Genomic DNA, 23,197 nt, shown 5'->3' with positions numbered 1-23,197 from the left:
GGCACAGTGGGTATTCTGCCCCAGAGGCAAGTGTACCTCTAGTGCGGAGATGTATGTGGGGGTCGCAGCCTTTGGACCTGGAATATTCTGGTCTTGTGTATCCTGGTCTCATGGAAGACAGATGAAGACGCCTAGTTTGTTTTAGCCTGATACCGTTATACCCCGTGCCATCTAGCCCTACTTATTCCATGTTCACCGGGCAACTTCTTTGGTTACACTTCTGCCTTGCTCGTAGACCTGCCTACATGGGAGAAAACAAGACCTGGTCATAAACCACTGGGTATTCCTACCCACGTAACCATCCGTCTGTCCGTGCGAGTGCACAGTCCAGCTTTCGAGGTATCTACAGTAGTCCTCTGAGCTTGGTCATTGTGCATCCCGTCGGAGAAGAAGGATCCACTCTCAAAATGCCGACGCCACCATGCTTTTGAGTCATATGACTGAGGGCAGCGTCTAGTGACAAAGTAACAGATGCCCCAGACTAACTGCAGACAGATGTGCGTGTTTTCTACATACGCCATGTACAAAGAAGAAGGCTCCTCTTTTCTAATACTTGGGGGCAGTTAAACATCCTCTATGGGGTTGGCCTAGCAAAAACAACTCCTATTAAATATTAGCAAATGTCACAGAGCCAGAGTCTAAAATGTCTTGCCCTTCCTGTCCAAAGTTCACTCACTCTCTAAGACCCAGCATACATTGCCTTCCTCTCCAGCAAATCATCCTCAACTATTTCAGGCTAAACTAGTTTCTCCTTCTGCTGAGCACAAATGCAATCCCTTGCCTATTACCTGCTCTGGGACACCTTATCACATGTTGCTTTATACAACCCCCTGTTGCCGTATTCATCTCCTTAACTGGATCGAAGCTCCTTGAGGGCAGAAGTCACGTGCTACACATTTTGCTCACATTTCCCAAAGCTCAGCAATGTTCCAGGGCTGGTCATTGGGAGCATGAGCACAGTTCAGTCAAGTCCCACTTACCAGGGCCTCCCCCAGCTGCCAAAATGGTGTGCCACATATATACCCCTCACTCCCTGGCATCACTTTCTTTTTTTATGAATATAATTTCTTGTCCAATTGGCTTACATACAACACCCAGTGCTCATCCCAACAAGTGCCCTCCTTAATGCCCATCACCCATTTCCCCCTCTCCCTCACCCTCCTGTCCACCCTCCGTTTGTTCTCTGTATTTAAGAGTCTCCTATAGTTTGCCTCCCTCCCTCTCTGTAACTATTTTTCCCCTTCCCTTTCCCCATGAACTTCTGTGAAGTTTCTCAAGATCCACATACGTATGAGTGAAAACATACGATTTCTGTCCTCTGACTTATTTCACTTAGCATAATACCTTCCAGTTCCATCCACGTTACTGCATATGGCACTGGCATCACTTTCTTAGCTCCTGGTCAGTTGAAAACCTGGATGCTCACTCCCTTCCCTTGGCTCCCTTGGCCACCACTCTTGATATCCTAAGATTTGATATCTTCCCTTTAGGTGAATCTCTCTGCAGGTTTCCTCTTCTTTCTGCTGTCACTGCTGCTACACTTCCTCCCTCTCGGCAGTTCAGGGGTACGCTTGGGGATTCCTCTCACAGCCCCATCTGGCCCCAAGATGCTCCTTCCAGGGGCAGATCCTCTTGGCCATACCCCGGGCCTGAATGTACAAACCCTTACAGAATCCGCTGTTATTTGGGACGACTGAGGTCTGGGTCTACATGGAACTGGGAGAAAGAGGGATAAAATAAGCAGGGGCTTATCCCTTGCTTTTGCTTTCATGTTGTTTTGTTTTTCTCCAAGCTGCAGGGCTCCTCGAGCCTCTTCAACCAGTAGACAATTTCTCCACTTGCCAGGCATATTTCCATTTTATGGTTTATTTAAAAGTCATGTTGAAAAAGCCGTTGTGGATAAGAGGGAGGAAGTAATCCTGGCTCCAGGGGACAGATGGGATGACCCACTGGGATTCTGCCAAGTCTGTTCCCAAGAGAGAAAGTGGCAGAACGTGTTTGTCTGAAGTGAATTTCTGTAAACCTGGGCTCACCGCCAGTCTGCAGAGAGCAAGCTCCATTAGTAACACGGGTGGAAGTACTTCCCTGCTCAGCATTCTCGCTCGGGGAGAAAGCAAAACACCTACCTTTGAATTTTCCATTTTGCTCAGACATACAAACGAGGAAGTAAACAGGAGGTCAGCCATTTTAAACAGCTGGAGAAGCCCAGAAACCCTGCAAGGAGCCACTGCTTTGAGAGAAAGTCAGTACCAGAGGGGTGGGCAAATGGCACCTTCCCTCTGATATTTATTCTCCTTTAGGCACACACACAGGCCAAAAAAAGAAATAAAAGAAAATGAAAATTTAAAAAGGAGATGATTACCAGACGGCGTCACGTTAAGAAATGACATCTTTCTTCATTAAATCAACAAACAAGTCCTGAATACCTCCACCTTGTGGGGAATGAGGAAGGCCACTGGGGAAGAATAGAGGAGAGGAACCACAACTGAGAAGCCAAGCTGAGGCTGGAGAGAGGTTTCTACAGCCTGAGAACCTCGTAGAGCGACACGGTAGGTGCACAGAGCAGCCAGGAGGGTCCCACGGCCTCACAGCTTCGTTTTCCCACCACCCACCACGAAGGAAATGGGGTCTTTCCTGTCATGTCAAACATCCACTGAAGATCCCCTAACCTGAGGGTTTTTCTTTGTTCGGACAGAGCTGCAGGGGAAATAAAGCAAGAACAGCAGAGTCCTCGCAGGAGAGAGCCAGGTAGAAGAGGAGATAGCAATGCAGAGGAGGGGAACGTTTTCCACCCTGTTGGAAATCCTGGAGTAAAAATTAATCTCTCTGCAATCTGGCAACATGTCTCGAGAGCCTCACCGATGTTCACACCCATTTTGCCTCTAGGGCCGCTATGGAGATAACCAGATATGCGCCAACAGTTATACGCAATAATGTTCAGTGCACAACACAAGAAGGGAAAGCCAAAGCAAGACAAATGGACACACTGAAGAAGGGATAAATCAGGATGTACAATGTCAGAATGGAATTCAGTCCTTATCATATTCTCCATGTACTTTCAACAGAGTAAACTTTTGTGATATCAAGTTACATTAAAAAGCAGAATCACAGGGGTGCCAGGGTGGCACTCACCTCAGTGAGTTAAGCGTCTGACTCTTGATCTCAGCTCAGGTCTTGATCTCAGGGCTGTGAGTTCAAGCCACACACACACACACACACACACACACACAAAATACATACATATATATATATATATATATGTGTGTGTGTGTGTGTGTGTATATGTGTGTATATATATATGTGTATATATATATATATAAATAAGCATCGTCTATTCAAGTAAAAATTCAACTGAGACATACACGTGAGTATAATACTTTATACACTTTATGTATGTTCTATCTCAAAGAAGTTTAAAATGTGTGTAGAAAGTATGATGCAAACTTAGAAGAATGGCTAGTAGTATTTCAAATCATTCCTCTTTCTTGTATTTTTCAACATTGCCCTGCCTTTCCAGAGTGAACACAGCTTCTGCCTCCCTCTCTCACCTGGTCTTGGGCCATTCATGCCCTCCTGCTCCTCCATACTGCTGGTCTTCAGATCTGCAGAGGGTCCAAGGTCTACCTGCCCTAAGGACCTTTGCATTAATTGGGTCCTCTGCCTGGAACACCACCCCATCCTCTCTGCCCCCTACTCCCTGTCTTATCTCCACCTCTTCCCTTGGTTAACCCCTGTCCATCTTTCAGGCCTTAGCTCAAGGTCATAGCCTCACAAGAAAGCCTTCCCTCCCTTCCATCCACCTCCTGCCAGATGGGGTCAGGATAGACTCCAGGTTAGTGCTCACACAACCCTAATCACATACTGTTTCTATGATTCTCTGTGCATTAACCTATACAATCTTCTGGCTTTAAGAGAATTTTACCCAACATGATGCCTGGTCCCTAATAAGAGCTCAAAAAGTATTTGCTGGATGAATGAATAAAGAACCTTCCATCCTCTTGTAATTGGCTCGAAGAGAACTTCAAGCCTTCAGTACAGAACAGAGTATCTTCCCCTCTCTCCCGGTCCACGGGACTAGTGTTGGGGGTGGCGCTATCTCAACAGGGCTGGAAGCCTTTGCTCTGTCCTCTGCCATCATGTGAGCCCCTCCTGACAGAATCACAGCAGCACAAACCAACCAACAAAGCAAAAAGGGACATAAATAAGCAGCTGTCCGTGAAGGAGAAGCCCCACCTGCAAATCCCTTTTGATTCAATTCAGCATCAACCACCCCCTTTGAAGAGCAAGGAGACTGAATAGTTTTAAGGTCCATAAAACAGATTATAAACTGTCACAGGAGAGTGGCAGAGGATATTATGGCCTGGACAGTCTACGAGGTCTCAAGAATGAAAATATAGCAGAGGTTAGCCAAGGATCTGACCAATCTGAGAAAGAAAGGAAAGTGAGCAGGAGAAGAGGGAAACTATGTTCTGGAAAGAGAGCAGAAGCAAAGTAGGAAAAAGGAAGAAAGGAAGGTAAAATTAGAGAAATGGCAGGGAAAACACGGAGAGGGAAGACACTTAAGGAAAAAGTAGTGAAAAAACAAGCAAAATGGTGGCATAAAGCAAAAAAATGGAAATACAAGGTAGGGGGTTGGGGGGAAGTGATAATAATGCAGCCCAAAGACTGGAGGGGTCGAAATGCTTAGAAATCTGTGCCCTCTTCGCTTCTTCAAAACAAGTGAACTCTGGGTTCATATGGATATGTACTTTGTTAAATCCTCAAAAACAAATAGTTCTTAAACCAAAGAAATCTATCCCTCTGGGTAACAGGCAATCAAGTCAGAGAGTCAGCAGAGATTTGAAAAGCAAAATACCTTAAGACAATTTGTCATGATCCTCAAATGGAGTTTATTTTGGAGTGTGGTGGGGGGTGGGGTGGGAAACAATACAATCATTTCCCTCTGTGAGGCCAGAACTCACAGGCATGCTTTCACTATGCGCAGGAAGGAGAGGGAGTGGCCAGGAGAAGAACACGGTTGTCAAAGGATTCCATCAGCAGGCTCCTTGGCCTCCAGGGATCCAGCAAGGAGGTTATTAATAATAAATATTACCAGCTTTTATGTTTATGATAGCTCCAGAGGAATGCACACGCCCGACAATCATCATCTCTGACCTTATCGCATCCCTTGCAGGGTGGTAACAAAATACTAAGCAGTTATAAGGTGCTCTGTGCTTTATAGAAAGGTTTCCTCCAACATTATTGCATTTGGTCTTCCCAACAGCTCTGGGAGGTAGGCGAGTGAGGCAGCATCTCTATTTGACAAAATGAGGACGTGACATTCAGCGGGTAAAATGATTTGCCCAAGGTCACTGCTATGGGCTGAACTGTTTTCCAAAAAGATCATGTTGAAGCTCTAATCCCTGTTACCTGAGAATGTGACTTTATTTGGATATTGGAAACAGGGTCTTTGCAAACATAAGTGTGCATTAAGATGACGCTACACTGGAGTAGGGTGGGCCCTTAACCCAACATGCCTGGTGTCTTTATAGAAAGAGAAGATACATAGAAACACACACGCTCAGGGAGGAACGTGCCATGTGAACACACAGGCACACAAAGAGAAGACAACCACGTGATGACAGAAGCAGAAGTCACAGTGACACACCAGGAACACCAGTTCCAAGCCCAGGAACAAGTTACAGTTACAAGCCCAGGAACACCAAGGTTACCAGCACCACCAGAAGCCAGGAAAGAGCATGGCCGTGCCAACATGTTGACTTAGGACTTTTAGCCTCCAGAAGTATGAGAGAACCAACCTGTTGTTTGAGGCACCGGTCTGGGAGCTTTGTCTGGTGGGCCAGGCAACCATCGCAGTCACAGGGGCATAGCTGGGGGTGTGGCTGCCCTTCCGGTCCCCAGGACTTCCCGCCCGAGATTCTCTAATGCTCTGCTAGTGACACTCCTCATACCTCTGCCCGGCCACCCCAGCTCGCCACTCTTGCGTTGTCTGGTCTCCCAGGCCACCTGCCACTTCCCAAGACTCATGGAGGCCCCATCGCTCAGCACTAGCATCTCCCCAGCACCAAAAATTCTCCCTGCACTTTTTGATTCTTTTCAACAAATTCCATTTCTGCGGGCAGTGATCTCCGTTGTTAGTGAAGAAAAAAATCTGACATTATGTCAGTAAAACTTCAGGGTAGAATAGAAACATAATGATGGCATTTATTTAGCACGTGGTGACCAGAAATGCATATATGTTTCCTCTAATTCTAGAACATCCTTCCAAGTCCAGAGATCGTCATTATCTCCATTTTATAGACAGGGCAGCTGAGGCTCTGAGAGTGTAAGAAAATGTGCCCGATTTATACAACTGCTCGGGAGCCCTACAACCCGGACTACCCTTACAGCAGGCGGGAGTTCTAATGGAAGCCTTCAGGTGTGGCTGCCTCATTTTACAGACAAGAAACTGTCCTTGGCCTGTGCCAAGTTCACACCCCAACTTGACCTTTAACTCACATCATGAGGCCCAATTTGAACCCAGAATGTCTCTAGGAGGGATTTGAAAACAGCAATCTGGTTGGAAAGAAGGATTCTCAAAGCTGCACTTATCCAGGGTTTTACAGAAGACGGAGAACAAACCAAGGGTCCATATTAAAGTGATGACTGACAAGGGCACCCGGGTGGTTCAGTCGGTTAAGCATCCAACTCTTGGTTTTGGTTCAGGTCATGATCTTGCAGCTCGTGAGTTCAAGCTCCACGTCAGGCTCTGCACTGACAGTGTGGAGCCTGCTTGGAATTCATTCTCTCTCTCTCTCTCTAAACAAATAAATAAACTTAAAAAAATTAAAGGAAGAGAAGCTACCATATCCCCAAGTCATTTTGTGGCACTATCACTGGGACACAGAGATCTTTCGTTTGTTTAGTCCACAAAGTGTTTAAGTATTTTTTAATGAGTTCCAACATCGAAAAGTCAGGAGACATTACCTTTGATCTTGATTTCTAGCTTTTATTGAAACAACAACAACAAATAAACCCACCCCAGGAGATTTGGTGACATTAGCCCATATCCTCACATGGCGTAATTGAGCAGAAGCTGAGAGGTGGCAGTCTGTCATCCTCAGTCCTCACTACGCCCTATCCCCCACACGGGGCCCAAGCGGCTGTCTCCTGTCTCATCCCCCAGCAGTGCCACTTCCCTTTGCTTTTCTGGATCACCTGCCTGGCTCACAGAGTAGAGGTTTCAGGCTGTGATCCCCACCCCAACTTTCTAACGTGTTCCTACCTGGAAGAGGTACTTGCTTCTCAAGGGGGGTACAGCCCAGAAGTCCAGCACAAATGAATGACTTTCTAACTGTATGAGACAGTCGCCTCTGGAAAATCATTTTAGGGCAGGAAAGGGGGATTCCTCTCTTGGGAAGGAAGATTTGAAGGAATTATCTCCAGGATAAATGAAAGGTAGTCACATTTGTCACTGTAGGCAGAAAAGTATAGAAATCCATTTCTTCCAGAAAATATAAAGCTTTAACCAGATCCAAAAATAATTTAGATGAATTCATGGATGATAAAGACATAAACAGACATCAAGAGGGAATTGAGGCAGTTGGTGGAGCCTCATTACCCTTTGACTAGCCTCAGGGAGGTTGGCCACCTCTGATCTCCTCCAGGCCCCGAGCTGAGCTTTCTTCGGGACAGTATTTTATCTCAAATGAGCAGCTAAGAGAGATCTCACTTCTGCAGAACTCCTTCCCACCCCTGCACACAAAGTCAGCAGCACCTGAAGGAGCTGCTGTGGGGAAAACAGCCTGTACAGAGGAAGCAGAGAACCTGGCACAAGGCCTGGTTCCCCCCCTTACTGGCCTGACCTTGGCCAATCTCTTCCCCAGTCTTCAGTGTCCCTCTCCTGAAAATTCAAACATGCCTGCTAATTCCAAGGGGTTACTTAGAGAGGCCTCTGAGGCCACCTATGGAAACATTTGATGGACTAAGTTATGATTCCTTGGATAAGTGACCAGCCAAAAGATACATGAATGAGACCCAAGGAGAACAGTGATGTAGAACGCATTTTGCTCCAAGTAATAACTCTTGACATCAACATCCTAAAGGAATTCCTAGCTGTTTACTGGCCCTGCAAATGCAAATCCCAAGGGTGTCATGCCAGCCCCATTCATGAGTCACAATATTCTGCTTCATATTAAGATTCGTTCACTCTTTTTTCCAAGCATTAAGGAGCTACCCTCTCTTAGGCCCTGGAGATCTTTGCAATGATTTGTCTCCTCTAAATTTTCCGCCCTGTCAGTTCTCCAGACCCACTGGGCCTAGGAACCCTTGGTCTGCCCTGTCCCTGGAGGACAGACTCACTTTTGCCTTCTCGGCCCCTGCACTGTGTGCTCAAGAAACTTCCTGTTGTGCCTACAAAGCTGACCTCACCAGGGTTTCTCCAGATGGCTGGGAAGATCACAGCCTGGTCTTGAAGGCAAGGGCTACCCCCTGAGGATTTGTTGGTGGCTCTCGGAGGGAAGGCTCCAGCATGGGTGATTTCTTTCCCCATTCTGTAAATTTCAAACTGCTCGTTGCATTACTGCCCGGTAGAGGTGGGCAACCCAGAAACCAGGCCCATGCCCAGTCTTTCAGCCTGAACGTCAGTGAGGCTATGATGCTGCCTGGAAGCACCAAATTCCCACCCAAATTCCTACCCGAATGCTCCCTGACCGAGAGAGTCAACAGCCCGCGTTCATGAGTCCTGACGTGGTCTTATATTCGACACTTCGATCGTAAAACTATTTAGGCCTTGCTGTTCCACAGAACTCTTCTCTTTTAGTGGACAAATAAATAGTCTGGCTAATTAATGGATCTTTATAAAAACCGTAAACGTGTTAGGCTTTCACACTTACGAGAGAATTGAAGAGGAAACCAGTTTTATAGATGCCGTGGGGACAGCATTTTACTCCGAAGCAGGAGAGACGATCAGGCTGCAGGCAACTTGTCTGTCCATTTCAAAGCCAAAAACGGTCCACTTTGGCATGACTACCGTGTCCTAGGTTTATTACCTTGCACCAGAATTGTGATTTTTGTCCCAGCAAACGGCCCCGGTGGGAATGCCCCCTGCGACTGGACAGTAAAGGTCCTACCCCACACACTCAGAAATTCCTCAGCGCCAGGCCAAGATTGCACATCGTGTCTTAATTGGTGGGGTCTATTGAAAAGCACTAATTGTGATCGCCAGATAATGGGTTCCCTCCCTCGACTCTGCACACTAATTAGCAACGATGTTTGTCAGACTAGCTGTCATGTGGCAAAGGGGTCTGGAAAACGGAATTAATTTAGCCATTGCCATGCACTAAAGATACTTTGCCTTGTAAGAACAATCAACCCCCTCACCTCCCCTCCTCCAGGAAGGAGGAGTTTGAAAGTGGCACAAAGACAAATTTCCATTTGCGGTCTACACTGCAGTTATGGTCGGGTTTGCAAATTCTGAGACCTACAGGCACTGAGAAGCAGCTAATTTTAATGATGAAGTGGGCCGGGTATAAGAAACATACAGCCTACTCTATCTATTCTTTTATTTTCCCACTCTTAAGAGCGACAGTCTCTATTATGGGGGACAAAAAGCATTGTGAGAGTGACGATAAATTAGTACTCAGCCTCAGTGTCATGAAAACAACAAGGGGAGGGTGACTGGTGAGCCAGAAAACACGACACGGGACAAGGGTTACTCTGCTTGAACCAGGGTGCCATCTCAGAAACGCAGAGCAAATGTGGCCAATATGTCTGGTTTTCTGAGGCCAAAGACGTGGATTTGTGTATAAAATCTCCTGCTTTTTAAATGTTGGCAACCAATTCTTTTGAGCATGGAAAGTGTAGAGGTCAAGCAGTATGCCTCATACCAGGGCGGGACGGGGCCCCTAGGACAGTCTCGCAAGCTTATCTCAAGCTGTTTGTGCTTGTTCTATTCTCCCCTTGAAGTGTGCCACAGACACAGAAAAACAGAGATTTTTCTGTTTCAAAAGTGAAACTTGTCTGGGAGAATGTACTGGAAGCCCAGTACATTCTCTTAGTTACTTAAACAGTCCACTTGAGTCATTCATCTATGCCCTGCTCCCTTACCCTAAAACTTCGAGGGATGGCAGAGATAAATGACCCCACGGTACCACATTCCACCACATCCTAGATTATTGGAGGTGAGGAGCAGAGAGGCCACTGTGTCACCTGACACATGACTTGTCAGGGGAGTGCCCTGGATCCATGTCTGTGTTCAAGATACCCACACCATACCGCCTCCTTGAAAGAGCTTCCTAGGGAATGTACGTAGCAAGCATCACACCCTTCCTGGTTTAATGCCTTAACTTTTTCTTATCTCTGCCCAGAAAACCTCTATTCCTTCACTATTTCCCTTCTTTGAGGCTTTTTGACCAATCTGCCCATAGTAATTAATGTTTTCCTAGCTAACAGCCTGTAGAGCACCAAAGCATCACCAAATCATCCTTTCTTTCTCTTTCTTTTCTTTCTTTTCCTTCTTTCTTTCTTTCCTTCTTTCTTTCTTCCTTCCTTCCTTTCCTTCCTCTTTCTTTCTTTCTTTCTTTCTTTTCTTCCTTTCTCTCTCTCTCTCTTTCTCTCTTTCTTTCTTTCTTTCACCAAGGAGGATTACATGCTCTCAAAATGTCCTCTAAAACGTTTGATTCTTACTTAAAACTGCATCGAAAAAGCAGAACCTAATCTAAATCCCAGACTGGAAAAGTGGTTAAAATCGTGTTTCTTATGCCCAAATCAGTTAAGAGAGTGACTGGCCGCAAGCAAGAGAAAATCTGAGTTATGAGATATTCAAGTTGTTTAATTATCCTACACAACAGTAAGGCTGGAAATGGGTTGTTAGAATTAGTGTAGGGGCTCAAAAACATTAGGATGCTGGGTCAGCATTTTGCGCTCCCTCTTGAACATTCCATCAGGCTGGCTGGACAGCTACAGGAACTGCAGACATCACACGTGTGCTCCAGAATGTCAAGCAGAAAAAAGGGGCAGAGGGAGAAAGGTTCTCTTTAAAAAATAAATAAATAAAAATATTTTTTTAATGTCTATTTTTAAAAGAGAGAGAGAGAGAGTGAGTGAGCAGGGGCAGGGGAGGGGCAGAGAGAGAGGGAAGACGCAGAACTCGAAGCGGGCTCCAGACTCCACACTGTCAGCACAGAGCCCAACGCGGGGCTCGAACTCACAAACTGTGAGATCATAACCTGAGCCGACATCAAGAGCCAGACGCTTAACCAAGTGAGCCACCAGGTACCCTGAAAGATCCTCTTCTCATCAGATCTAGCCTTTTATTTGGAATCAAAATCCTTTCCATCAGTTTCCAGAAGACTCAACCTTTCCTCTTATTATTAGCTGTAACAGATCCACAGGCAGCCTTAGATGCAAGGGAAGCTGGGAAAAGGAGTATCTGTTGGGGTGGAATGGGATTACCCTGACTGGCTCATATCAGTCATGATTCATCCTCCAATGCTGTCAGAGGAACTTTATCCTATGTGAACAGAATCTGGGATCGATTAGCAGGGAAGAACGATCATATGGTGATTATACAGGCAAGCATGCCACAAAACTCAATTTACAAAATAAATATCAGTTAATGGCTGGCATGAAATGGCATGTACTCAAGAGTTATGAAGGAATTCAAGAATGAAATTGGCCAAAATACATAACCTACACATATAAATGGCTGCCTGTTCTACCAACTGGTTTGCTGAAAATCCACCCCCCATTCATAAAAAGAACTCCATCTGGAGAAATGGCCAGTAGAGCCTAAAACAAGAGGACCTTAGACACTGAGAACCAAATTGCGTCAGAAACCCTTGAAAGAAGAGGTTACCATCACAATTGTTTACAGTCATTATGGTTAGAGTAAGTTAGCAATTGAGTTAATGATAAGGGTCACTTAGGAGTCACTGGAGGGCAGTTTGGGACAGGATGAGTAAGAGAGGTTAGAGCATGGCAGTTGCTATAAGAAAATGGTAAAGAGAAAATCAATACAGAACTTCGACAATACCATCAAGTGTGTTCATTATGCGAGACTCAAGTGCAAGGAGAGCATGGAGTTGGTGGGCTCCACCCTAGGGCAGAACTGATAAGTACATTTCCCTTAGACTAGATATACTCTGGAGAGCAGGAAGAAAACAGGTCATCAATAAAACACCGAGGAATCATGCCTTTTTTTTTTTTTTAAAGATACGAGCACAAGATTCTTGGATCTTGTATGAAAGAGTATCCCAAAGAGAATTTCTTGGAGCCATTCCAAGGAGCCAAATATAGCTACTATTTTATGAAAGACAGTCGGTCATTCTGAACTGGTAACTATGGTTACTGTGAGCTGTTACGATAATCACGGTACCTATGGTAATAGGTTATGGTAATTCTGAACTGTCTATGCAGCAAGACATATAGAAGGGAATGTGTGTATGTGCAAAAGATTGAATCCACCTGGGAATGACTTTTAGTATCTAACAAAGCTCTTAAAATCACAATTCTACATCTGGGACACCTGGGCTGCCCAGTCAGTTGATTGTCTGACTCTTGATTTCGGCTTAGGATATGATACCAGGGTCCTGGGAACTAGCCCCGTGTTGGGCTCCACGCTCAGCTTGGATTGTCTCTCTCCCTCTGCCCCTCCCCTCTTCATGCCCCTCTCTCTCCCTCTCTCTCTCTCATAAAATTTAAAAAATCACAATTCCACATCCATTGATGATCTGTCTAAACTCTTCATCTCCTATTCATTTTTAGTAGGCAGGTTTAAACCTAAATGTTCCCTATTCATGGGAAAACAACATGATTCAAACAAGAGAAAACTCCTATCTGCCTACTTATTAGACAAAAAGAAGTGGGAATTTAAATAAAGAGGAACAGAATTTCTTAGTCATTAATATCATTTTCCCCCACTTGGTGCTTTTTTAATTTATTGAATGTGCTGTGATGGAATTGAGGAGATAGGGTAAGGTTGGGGGTTCATACATAAAGAGGTATTTAGGGACCAAAGAGTATTTTTAAAGTGTCTCCGAGTAGAGAAGCATAATATGAAGAGCCTGGTTTCTCAAAGATAAGCACCAAACCAGTGCTGTTTGGCATCTTTAAAAATGATGTTGAGGAAAAAGGACATAAGGGTGTCTCACAGATAACACCAAAGAGGTGTGGAGGGAGGAAAGTCAAACTGTTGAAAAAAGATACCAGGGGTTAAGGGGAAGATACAGGAAAATCTTACAAGCCTGTGCAATCGGGGAAAAAAATGAAAAATGAATCTTAATGAAGGGAACAAGGTAACATATTACAACATAAATAATCCAAACTTTCCCTGTAGAATGATATCCATTAAGAAAGGATGGTTTCCTAAGGATACCTGGCCAGTGTTCTGCTAAGAACCAAGGTCAATAAAATGTTGATCATCAAAATTTAAAATTGAAATGGGGCACCAAGGTTTACTTTTCCTTTGTATAAACTATAACACTTCATTTCTTAAATGCTATGTTCAATTTTGTCCTTAAGAAGTATTTAATAGAAACGGAGTTCCAGATAAGAGCAGCTAAATGGTTTCCGGGGTGTAGGAGCTGATGTATGAAGACAGAATTCCAAAAAGCTTGAAAACTTTTCATCTGTAAAACTGGGATTCTTCATTTTTGTGCCATGGACACCTTCCACAGTCTAGTGAGCCTGTGAATGTCTTCCTGGGATAATCCTTTTAAACATATCAAATAGAATACACCGTGTTACTTCAGAAACCAATGATGATACTATCTAGCTTTCAAAATATTTTTAAAAACAAATTGGTGATAAAGTAATATAGTAGCATCTTTATCAGCACAGTAAGTAACTAGGTCTGATAGTTGTAATGACTACCATAATTTCCAAGCAGCGATGAACATAAATGATCGTCTCATACCTGCAATGATTATATGGTATGAAAATGCCTGTAGTGTCTATTGGTAGGATTTGTAACGGAAGAAAATACTAAATTTCAAGTAGATGCTTGTGAGAACAAAAGTGCGATTTTTCCCATCCAAGTTCATGAACGCGCTGGATTTCTTCCTCAGGTCCCTTAGGGGTTTGGGAACCCAAAACTAAGTAACCTTGCCATGACAGTAAGGGCTGAGAAAGAATGTGGCCAATGCTGACCATGTCATGAATGAGGTAGATGAAGCAAACTTTGTTTCACAGGGCCCCAAACACGAAGATAGGTGGCCAGGAAAGAATAAGAAACATGAGTGAATTCAGGACCCAAAAAAGGCAATTTTAGCAACAAGCCTGAGACACTGGGTGTTGTATGGAAGTAATGAACCACTAAATTCTACTCCTGAAACTAATATTACACTGTAACATTAAACTAACTGGAGTTTGAATAAAAACTGGAAACAAACAAAAAACAAACAATAAGCCTTAGAAAGATATGAACCTCATTATTTTGGTAGATTGTAATGACTGGAAATACAGTAAGATTCAAAAAGAGTTTGGACATCATATGTTTTCACCCATGTGTGGAACTTGAGAAAGTTAACAGAAGACCATGGGGGAGGGGAAGAAGAAAAAATAGTTACAGAGAAGGACAGAGGCAAACCAAAAGAGACTCTTAAATACACAGAACAGACTGAGAGTTGATGGGAGGGGAGCAAGGGAGAGGGAAAAACGGGTGATGGGCATTGAGGAGGGCACTTGCTGGGATGAGCACTGGGTGTTGTATATAAGCGATGAATCATGGGAATCTACCCCCAAAACCAAGAGCACACTTTACACACTGTATGTTAGCCAATTTGACAATAAATTATATTAAAAAGAAAAAGAGTTTAGACAAAGTTGTCCATTTTAGCCATAAAAAAACTCAAAGAGGAGAAGACTGAAGGCACTTAACCTTCAAGATTTACATTAGGAAAGATGATGAGAGAGGCACCTGGGTGGCTCAGTAGGTTAAGCGTCCGACTTCAGCTCAGGTCATGATCTCATGGTTTGTGGGTTCAAGTCCCATGTCAGGATCTGTGCTGACAGCTCGGAGCCTGGAGCCTGCTTCGGATCTGTCTCCCTCGCTCTCTGCCCCTCCCCCACTCGTGTTCTGTCTCCTCTGTCTCTCAAAAAAATGAACAAACATTAACAAAAAAATTTAACAAAAAAGGGAAGATGAGAAGAACCTTCAAAGACATCATTTGTAGCACAAGATAAAGTTGGGGGTCGGTGGGTCTGAATCAGTATCACTCACAGTACTTCTCACCTTCTTTAGGAATCCACTCTTGTTCTGATTCAATTTTTTTCTCTGCTCACAATGAAAACAAACTGCAACATAATCCACAATAACTGTGTATGTGTATTTCACCACAGACCCTAGCTTCAGGTAGGTACTAAGGTACCTAAGCTTCAGGTACTAAGCACTAAAATCTTGTGCTCCAGCTGTCCAGGCGCATTTTATAAGCCACAAAATCTCATATCTGCAATGAAGTGGACAGAGACTGAATGCAACCTGGACTCAGAGGCAGGGTCCTCCCGACAGCCTTTGTTCTAATAGAAACTAAAACCTGTATGGAATGCCTATCCAGGCTTACCTGGTTCTACCTTGCCCTTTCCACCCAGCACATACCCATCCTACCCCACTCAGGAATTAAAAGGTCCTGAAATTGTTATTATATTTCCTCTCCCTCTTTAATAGAGAACCAACGATCTTCATCTGTTCTGGATCTCTCTCAATTCGTGTCAGATGCAAAACTGACAATGAAATTGGCAGGGGTCCCTGGGGCCCCAGGGCCTCTCTGAGACTCATGGCAGGAGAAAAGCGTTGTCTGGTCATGGCTGTTTTTATCCTCAGATTTTCCACCCTCTGACTCCCTTTATTTCCTGAGTTAGTCACCAAGTCTGAACAGCAGCCAAAGCCCTGACAATATTAGCAAGAACATTTGATTCCTTCAATAAAACTGGAGATGGCCCTGAAAAATGATCAGTATTCACCTGGCTCTCCCTCTGCCTTCCCTAGGGGACAGTCCTTCATCCCTTCTACCCTTTTCATCATGGCAACAGAGAGTCTGCCAGAAGGCAGTGGTTTACCCAGGCAGGCTGCCTTTAGCGAATATTTTTCATTAACACAAACAACTTTGTTTCTTCTAAGCAAAACAACAACAAAAAAAATTAAAAATCAAAGGGTAAAAAGATTAATCTTAAGTGGACAGCAGCTAGAATCTCTTAAGCCTGTAAGGATATTCCAGATCAGTTCACATAAAGGGTTGAGAAGAAAGAGCACCTGGAGCCCCGCAAAGATGACAGACAAGGGAGAAGCTCAGAGAAATGCCTCAGAAGGAGATGGTACAAAGGGCACTGGCTCAGGAATAAGTAAAGGATGGAAACAGATAAGTAATTTACTAATAAATAAAGGAGAGAGCAGGGCAGAAAGATGGGTTGGCCACGGTAAGTCTCTCAAGGCTTAAAAGGATTTGCTTTGGGAGGTTAATAATAGAGGGGAGTGGGTGCATAGGGAGGAAGGAGCCACCAAAGAATACAAGGAGCCTCCACCAAATGAAAACTTCTCTCCTGAGCAGGTGTGCACGTACCTACGCGTGTGCTCGTGCGCACTGTCACACACATACGCTCTAACTCCTAAACTTCCCATTTTCCCGACTAAACTGGGACTAGTAGGCTGCTTCATTATTTTGTCAGAACGGTGGTCAGACCGACAGTGAGGTTCAAGGGTTGTGGCAGGAGGCGGAAGAGGTCTTCCTGTGTATGACAATCACCACAGCACCAAGAACCTTCCCAATGAATGCAGCATGCTCCCCTGAGGTCATACGTTCCTTAATGTTCTGTGAGGATAGCTTATTCTACAACAACTAAACAAAAAATGACAGAATCTGGAAGGCTATATAGTAAGCTCAAAGTAGAACGTATACTAATACCCAAAGCATATATGTTGCTACTGCCTACTGGAGTCTTTATAAGTCACAGACCCCACACTGTGGAGCAAGGCAGTGGCGGGGACGAAGACCATAGACTCCTTGAAGCCTACCAGAAAGATGAGTGCTAGTTTTCTGTTTTGCTTTGTGAATAATTAGATGCCCACATTTCACTTTCTTTTGATCCTCCCGGCCCTATGAGCTAGAGAGGGTAGGTTCATTCCTCTTTAGCTAATAAGGAAACCAAGACTTCAAAGAAGGAATGAGATTTCCTCAAGGTCAACTGGCTATTAAGTGGCAAAGCAACATCTGGCATCAAGTCTAATGATGAATACATGATACTCTGCTGCCTGTCCATCAGTATAATTAAAATATACTTAATGTTTTCCGCTTCTTTCCGGTTTGATTTCGTTCATTCCATTAATATTTAGTAAGCGCTACTTTCTGGACAAAGTTGAAAAGAAACTGTCTTACAAGAGGTCTCAGAAAATCAACACAACAATAATGAGACTATAATGATGCGGCGGGATTGGAACAGGAGAGGAACGACAGGGCTCACACGTGAAGTAGAAATAAAAGTCTGAAGTCATTATAAATGGCAGCAATGGCGTGTGTTTGGAGTTTCATACACAACTTCTAAATAATGTAGGTGTCTGCTTGAGAATAACCTGCCCTCAAAGAAAGCTCAGAACTTTAGGCAGACCAAGGGCAGAGGGGTGGTTCTTGTCAAAGGGAACAGTGTGTGTAAGGGAAAAGATTTGAGAAAGACTGGTATATTCAAGGAACTATCAGTGTATTCAAGAACTATCAGTGGAGGCCAATTTTGTTCAAGAAAAAAAATGTGAGGATGAGCCTGGAGAGACGGTAGGTGATGGGAAGCCTACTCAAAAAGGGTCTTGCATGGTGCAGAAAGATGTTTAGCTGTGAGCCTTTAGGCTGAAGGGATCCATTGAGGCATCTTCACAGGGAAGTGACGTGACCAAATGTGCTTGTTGGAGAACATCCTGGCAGCAGTATGGACTTAACCAGCAGCCTGGCAGAGAAGGAGGAATTGAGGCAGGTGGACTAACAAGAAGACTGTGTTGTAGTCATGGCAACAGATGAAGGGGACTCAACCGAGGTAGTAGGGATGCCTCCAGGAAGCATTTAAAAGTGAAATCTAGGGGTGCCTGGGTGGCTCAGTCGGTTGAGTGTCCCACTCTTGATTTTGGTTCAGGTCATGATCTCACGAGTCATGAGACTGAGCCCCATATCCGGGTCTGCGCTAACAGTGTGGAACCTGCTTGGAATTCTCTCTTCCTTTGTCCCTCCCCCACTCACATACACACTTTCTAAATAAATAAATATTTTTTAAAATCTTTAAAAAATAAATAAAAGTAAAATGCACAGAGCTTTGTGTTTGAACGTAGGAATGAAGGAGAGCAAGCCACCCAAAACAATGCAAAATACTTTGAAAACAACCTTGAATGCCTGAAAACAGAGACTGTGTCCCATTCATCTTTGGCTGTCTCCTTTCTCATATTGACCTGGGCACATTTGGGGTGCTCAACAAACTTCTGTGAAATGGCGGTGTTCTCTAATCGTTATATGCCTCTGCAGAGGCACTTTGAAGGTGGGAACCATCAGCTGAATCTTTGTTTCCTATCTCTGAGGACACCTGCCTCAGAGATCTGAAGCCAAGAGGTGTTTAGAAAGGTCATACAATTAGGAAAATTCTCCAGATTAAAAAACAACAACAACAAAACAAAACAGAACAAAACAACATGAGACGTAAAAGCAAAGCAGACTTCTAGACTGAAGTGAAAGAGTGAAATAATGCTGGACTTTGGGCAAATTATTTGCAAAAATGGCCACACTCATTCTATTTTCCTCCCTGAATCCACATTCATTTAAAATGTGATTTTGTGCATGATATAATATCAACGTACAGAAATCAGTTGCATTTCTATACACAAATAATGAAGTAAAAGAAAGAGAAATCAAGAAATCGATCCCATTCACAACTGCACCAAGAACCATAAAATATCTAGGAATAAGCCTAACCAAAGAGGTAAAAGATCTGTATGCTGCAAACTACAGAGCACTTATGAAAGAAATTGAAGAAGTCATAAAGAAATGGAAAAACATCCCATGCCCATGGATTGGAAGAACAAATATTGTTAAAATGTCCATACTACCCAAATCAATTTACAAATTCAATGTAGTCCAAATCAAAATTGCACTGGCATTCTTCTCAGAGCTAGAACAAACAATTCTAAAATTTGTATGGAACCACAAAAGAACCCGAATAGCCAAAACTATGTTGAAAAAGAAAACCAAAGCAGGAGGCATCACAATCCCAGACTTTAGCCTCTACTACAAAGCTGTAATCATCAAGACAGCATGGTATTGGCACAGAAACAGACACATAGACCAATGGAATAGAATAGAGAACGCAGAATCGGACCCACAAATGTATGGCCAACTAATCTTTGACAAAGCAGGAAAGAGTATCCATTGGAAAAAAGACAGTCTCTTTAACAAATGGTGCTGGGAGAACTGGACAGCAACACGCAGAAGAATGAATGGACCACTTTCTTACACCGTACACAAAAATAAACTTAAAATGGATGAAAGACCTAAATGTGAGACAGGAAACGATCAAAATCCTAGAGGAGAAAGCAGGCAAAAACCTCTTTGACCTCGGCCACAGCAACTTCTTACTCATTATGTCTCCGAAGGCAAGGGAAGTAAAAGCAAAAATGAACTATGGGAACCTCATCAAGATAAAAAGCTTCTGCACAGCAAAGGAAACAATCAGCAAAACTAAAAGGCAACTGATGGAATGGGAGAAGATACTTGCAAATGACATATAGGATAAAGAGTTAGTATCCAAAATCTATAAAGAACTTACCAAACTCAACACCTAAAAACCAAATAATCCAGTGAAGAAATGAATAAGACATGAATAGCCACTTCTCCAAAGACATCCAGATGGCCAACAGACACATGAAAAGATGCTCAACATCACTCATCATCAGGGAAATACAAATCAAAACCACATTGAGATACCACCTCACACTGTGGGTCAGAGTGGATAAAATTAACAACTCAGGAAACAACATATGTTGGCGAGGATGTGGGGAAATGGGAACCCTCTTGCACTGTTAGTGTGAATGCAAACTGGTGCAGACGCTCTGGAAAACAGTGTGGAGGTTCCCAAGAAATTAAAAATAGAATTACCCTACGACCCAGCAATAGCACTACTAGGAATTTATCCAAAGGATACAGGAGTGCTGATTCATAGGGGCACATGTACTCCAATATTTATAGCAGTGCTATCAACAATAGCCAAATTATGGAAAAAGCCCAAGTGTCCATCAGCTGATGAATGGATAAAGAAGATGTGGTTTATATATACAATGGAATACTACTTGGCGATGAAAAAGAATGAAATCTGGCCATTTGCAACAACGTGGATGGAACTGGAGGGTATTATGCTGAGTGAAATAAGTCAGTCAGAGAAAGACAGATATCATATGTTTTCACCCATATGTGGAATTTGAGAAACTTAATAGAAGACCATGGGGGAAGTGATGGGGGAAAATAGTTTCAAACAGAGAGGAAGGCGAACCATAAGAGACTCTTAAATACAAAGAACAAACTGAAGGTTGATGGGGGGTAGGGAAAAATGAGAGATGGGCACTGAGGAGGGCACTTGTTAGGATTAGCCCTGGGTGTTGTATGTAAGCAATGAATGATGGCAACCTACTCCCAAAGCCAAGAGCATACTGTTTACACTCTATGTTAGCTAACTCGACAATAAATTATATTTAAAAATTAATTAATTGATTGATTGATTAAATTAAATGTGACTTTGAAAACCTTCCTGTCAAGGGGTGGAATTTGTTTCCCCACCCCTGCAATCTAGGCTGAGCTCATGGATTACTCTGAGCAACAGAATGCAGCAAAAGTGACCTTGTACTTGCACATGGGTGCCTTGAACACTGCTGCTCTCTCGGGACCCTGCCAAGCTGCCATGTGAACAAGCCTGTGGGAGAATGAGAAACCCCACAGAACAGAGACCAGCTATTCCAGTGGAGGCCATGTGGAATTAGTCAGCCCTCAGCCAACCTCAGCTGACAGCAGATGCCAGGAGTGAGCTCCTGAAGATGAGAAGAAACTGACCAGCTGAGCCCAGCCCACACTGCCAACTCAGAAAGTCTGGAGTGAAATAATTTTTGTTTTAAGCCACTAGGGTTTTGCTACATTTACAAAAGCTATGGCTAGACTCATCTTTTTTTTTTTTTTTTTTAATTTATTTATTTTGAGAGAGAAAGAGAGTGCTAGCAGAGGGAAGGGGCAGAGAGGGGGAGATAGAATCCCAAGCAGGCTCTGAACTGTCAGTATGGAGCCCCACACAGGGCTTGAACTCACGAACCTTGAGTTCATGACCTGGGCTGAAGTCAAGAGTTGGACACTTAACCGACTGAGCCACCCAGGCACCCCTAGGCTAATCTTTGTAAAAGCAATATGGAAGACACTCTTCCTTGGCTTTCAGCTTTGAAGGAAACTGGTGCTCCAACCACTCTGGAGACCAGTTCCAGAGATACAGAACTTTGGTCACTGTACTGCTAACACCACTTCATCTATGACCCACATGGCGATAAGATTTGCTCAAAATGACGTCAGTGTGCACTCAGATCGAATGTTGCAGGACTTCCCAGGAATGGTCTCATACCTGGAAGTAGAGGAAATTCTTTGAGGGATGGGCAAGTCCCCTAAAGTTTTCAAGCACTATAAAACCTTCAGGGAAGTATGTATTTATGGGTGTATCAGAAAAATAAAACCCATGTAAAAAGTATGTATGGATATTTTACGTACTCCTTGTCTGAAATATTTCATAATTTAAAATAAAAATTTTTAACCAGGTAAAAATATATTACATTTTCTTACTTTAATAACCCTTTTATTCTCTCCTTTAGATTGTTTCCAGGGATCCTATATTAATATTGCTTGTGTAATTACTGGTTTCCCTATGTCTTTTTTTTTTTTTAACTGTGGTATGTTAAAGGTGGGGACTATGTCTTATTCATCTCTGTATCTTCAAGCCCAATACAGTGCCAGGTACACATTATGGGTGGGTATGTAGATCGACGGGTAGGTAGCTGGGTAGATGGGTGGGTAAGTGAAGGGATGGGTCAAATGGATGGATGGATGGGTGGGCGGATGGGTAGATGGGTGGGTAAATGGATGGGTGGAGACGTGGGTGGCTGGGTAGAATAATTCTTCCTCAAGGATCTGGGAATATTGGGAACTCAATACATGCTGACTGGGCCACCAACAAGGCTTCCTACCACATTCTTCCCCACCATCAACACTCCCATACTCTTAGCCTGCTATGTTTTCCTTTCTTCCAAAGCAATGTACACTTTTGGACACAGCAGATAAGTCACCTCCCTGTTTTGTTTACTGCCTATCTGCCATCACCAGAATGTAAACTCCATGAGGCGGAATCTTTGTCTGCTTTGCTCACTGTCATAACCCAAGTACCACAGACAGTGCCTGGAACACAGCAAGAGCTCAAAACATACATATTGAATGTCTGAATGTGACCTTGTCCATCTCAGTTTTTTTGGAGCCTGACCAATGTGTGTCTGTATCCCTTTCCTGTTTGTCTAGCTTCTCCTGTGAGGTATCTGCTTTTAAGATGATCCACCAGTTACTTGTTCTACCTGCAGATACAGGTTGACCAAAAAGAAATTGAAACAGTCCCCTTGAGTAATATACATTTAAAAATATGCAATGTTTTGAGGTGCCTGGGTGGCTCAGTCAGTTAAATGTCTGACTCTTGATCTCCATTGAGGTCATGACCTCATGGTTTGTGGGACTGAGCCCCACATCAGGCTCTGCATTGGCAGCACATAGCCTGCTTGAGATTCTCTCTCTCTTTCTCTCTTTGCCCTCCCCCCCCCCCCCAAATAAATAAACTTTAAAAAACTTTAAAAATATGTAATGTTTTTTGGCAATCTAAAAATCTGAGCAAGGTGGATCCAGAGAAAGTATACATCAGAAATAGAATACTTAAGGGCGCCTGGGTGGCTCAGTCGTTAAGCATCTGACTTCAGCTCAGGTCATGATCTCATGATTTGTGACTATGAGTCCCACTTGATGTGAGCTCAAGTCCCACTTCGGGTAAAACATGAACCCAGCTTCTCTCTCTCTCTCCCTCTGCCCCTCCTGAAATTCATGCTCTCTTTCTATCCCTTGTTTACTTGTACCCTCTCTGTCTCTCAAAAAGAAAGAAAGAAAGAAAGAAAGAAAGAAAGAAAGAAAGAAAGAAA

This window comes from Panthera uncia, chromosome A2 (assembly GCF_023721935.1).
Source record: "Panthera uncia isolate 11264 chromosome A2, Puncia_PCG_1.0, whole genome shotgun sequence".
In the NCBI taxonomy this organism is placed as follows: Eukaryota; Metazoa; Chordata; class Mammalia; order Carnivora; family Felidae; genus Panthera; species Panthera uncia.
The sequence above is the reverse complement of the archived record's forward strand: the minus strand, read 5'-3'. Positions refer to the sequence as shown.